A 3,039-nucleotide genomic window follows, 5' to 3' on the forward strand; every position below is an offset into this window, starting at 1 on the left:
TATATGAATATTTTTATTAGTTGTAATATGTTGTAGAATGTTAAATATTAACTAAATCGACTGGTATATGTTAAATTAAGTGAACGATTTAAAATCTTGTAGATTACAGTAGTTATTGCTGTTATAAATTGACTTCTTATTTTTAAATTACTCGCGCCCGTAAGTCGCGTAAATGCAGAATTTGGCGTCTAATATGTATCTATCACATCCAGCGCTCGGAGACAGAATATTTTTTCCGAGGATGCAAGGTTTAAGTTGGTAGCACCTTGCATCCAGCACTCTCAAAAGTAACTGCCAAACTTGCGGGAAATTCAAATTGGCTATATGAAGCAAAACGCAAAACCCCAGATAACTCGACAACATTTCATACACCATAACTCGATAAATTAATCCTAAGCTATTTAACCCAATAACCCAACGCGCCTAAAAGCAGTACCACAAACTTTAATAATCAAGAAAATACAATAAACAATAACGCAAGCGCCAATCCTCACACAACCCGGGGCGCTTACTGGCCGCTTTGTTAATTAAAATAATAAATAAAATAACACAAGCGCCAATCCCCACACAACCCGGGGTGCTTACTGGCCGCTTTGTTTATTAATTAAAAAAAATAAAATAACACAAGCACCAATCACCACACAACCCGGAGTGCTTACTGGTTGCTTTGTTAATTAAAATAATAAATAAAATAACACAAGCGCCAATCCCCACACAACCCGGGGTGCTTACTGGCCGCTTTGTGTTTTAATTAAAAAAAATAAAATAACACAAGCACCGATCACCACACAACCCGGGCGCTTACTGGCCACTTTGTCTATTAATTAAAAAAAATAAAATAACACAAGCACCAATCCCCACACAACCCGGAGCGCTTACTGGTTGCTTTGTTAATTAAAATAATAAATAAAATAACACAAGCGCCAATCCCCACACAACCCGGGGCGCTTACTGGCCGCTTTGTTTTTTAATGTAATAAATAAAATAACACAAGCACCAATCACCACACAACCCGGGGTGCTTACTGGCCGCTTTGTGTTTTAATTAAAAAAAATAAAATAACACAAGCGCCAATCCCCACACAACCCGGGGTGCTTACTGGCCGCTTTGTTTATTAATTAAAAAAAATAAAATAACGCAAGCACCAATCACCACACAACCCGGGCGCTTACTGGCCACTTTGTCTATTAATTAAAAAAAATGAAATAACACAAGCACCAATCCTCACACAACCCGGGGCGCTTACTGGCCGCTTTGTTTATTAATTAAAAAAAATAAAATAACACAAGCACCAATCCCCACACAACCCGGAGTGCTTACTGGTTGCTTTGTTAATTAAAATAATAAATAAAATAACACAAGCGCCAATCCCCACACAACCCGGGGCGCTTACTGGCCGCTTTGTTTTTTAATGTAATAAATAAAATAACACAAGCGTCAATCCCCACACAACCCGGGGCGCTTACTGGCCACTTTGTTAATTAAAATAATAAATAAAATAACACAAGCGCCAATCCCCACACAACCCGGGGTGCTTACTGGCCACTTTGTCTATTAATTGAAAAAATAATTAACGCAAGGGCCAATCCCCACACAACCCGGGGCGCTTACTGGCCGCTTTGTGTTTTAATTAAAAAAAATAAAATAACACAAGCACCGATCACCACACAACCCGGGGTGCTTACTGGCCGCTTTGTGTTTTAATTAAAAAAAATAAAATAACACAAGCGCCAATCCCCACACAACCCGGGGTGCTTACTGGCCGCTTTGTTTATTAATTAAAAAAAATAAAATAACACAAGCACCAATCACCACACAACCCGGGCGCTTACTGGCCACTTTGTCTATTAATTAAAAAAAATAAAATAACACAAGCACCAATCCTCACACAACCCGGGGCGCTTACTGGCCGCTTTGTTTATTAATTAAAAAAAACAAAATAACACAAGCACCAATCCCCACACAACCCGGAGAGCTTACTGGTTGCTTTCTTAATTAAAATAATAAATAAAATAACACAAGCGCCAATCCCCACACAACCCGGGGCGCTTACTGGCCGCTTTGTTTTTTAATGTAATAAATAAAATAACACAAGCGTCAATCCCCACACAACCCGGGGCGCTTACTGGCCACTTTGTCTATTAATTAAAAAAAATAAAATAACACAAGCACCAATCCCCACACAACCCGGAGCGCTTACTGGTTGCTTTGTTAATTAAAATAATAAATAAAATAACACAAGCACCAATCACCACACAACCCGGGCGCTTACTGGCCACTTTGTCTATTAATTAAAAAAAATAAAATAACACAAGCACCAATCCCCACACAACCCGGGGTGCTTACTGGCCGCTTTGTTTATTAATTAAAAAAAATAAAATAACACAAGCACCAATCACCACACAACCCGGGCGCTTACTGGCCACTTTGTCTATTAATTAAAAAAAATGAAATAACACAAGCACCAATCCCCACACAACCCGGGGTGCTTACTGGCCGCTTTGTTTATTAATTAAAAAAAATAAAATAACTCAAGCACTAATCACCACACAATTCGGGCGCTTACTGGCCACTTTGTCTATTAATTAAAAAAAATAAAATAACACAAGCGCCAATCCCCACACAACCCGGGGTGCTTACTGGCCGCTTTGTTTATTAATTAAAAAAAATAAAATAACACAAGCACCGATCACCACACAACCCGGGATGCTTACTGGCCGCTTTGTGTTTTAATTAAAAAAAATAAAATAACACAAGCGCCAATCCCCACACAACCCGGGGTGCTTACTGGCCGCTTTGTTTATTAATTAAAAAAAATAAAATAACACAAGCACCAATCCCCACACAACCCGGGGTGCTTACTGGCCGCTTTGTTTATTAATTAAAAAAAATAAAATAACTCAAGCACTAATCACCACACAATTCGGGCGCTTACTGGCCACTTTGTCTATTAATTAAAAAAAATAAAATAACACAAGCGCCAATCCCCACACAACCCGGGGTGCTTACTGGCCGCTTTGTTTATTAATTAAAAAAAAT

The sequence above is a fragment of the Copidosoma floridanum genome, unplaced genomic scaffold, assembly GCF_036245765.1.
Source record: "Copidosoma floridanum isolate Cflo_tuat_1 unplaced genomic scaffold, Cflo_Japanese_pri ptg000020l, whole genome shotgun sequence".
NCBI lineage: Eukaryota > Metazoa > Arthropoda > Insecta > Hymenoptera > Encyrtidae > Copidosoma > Copidosoma floridanum.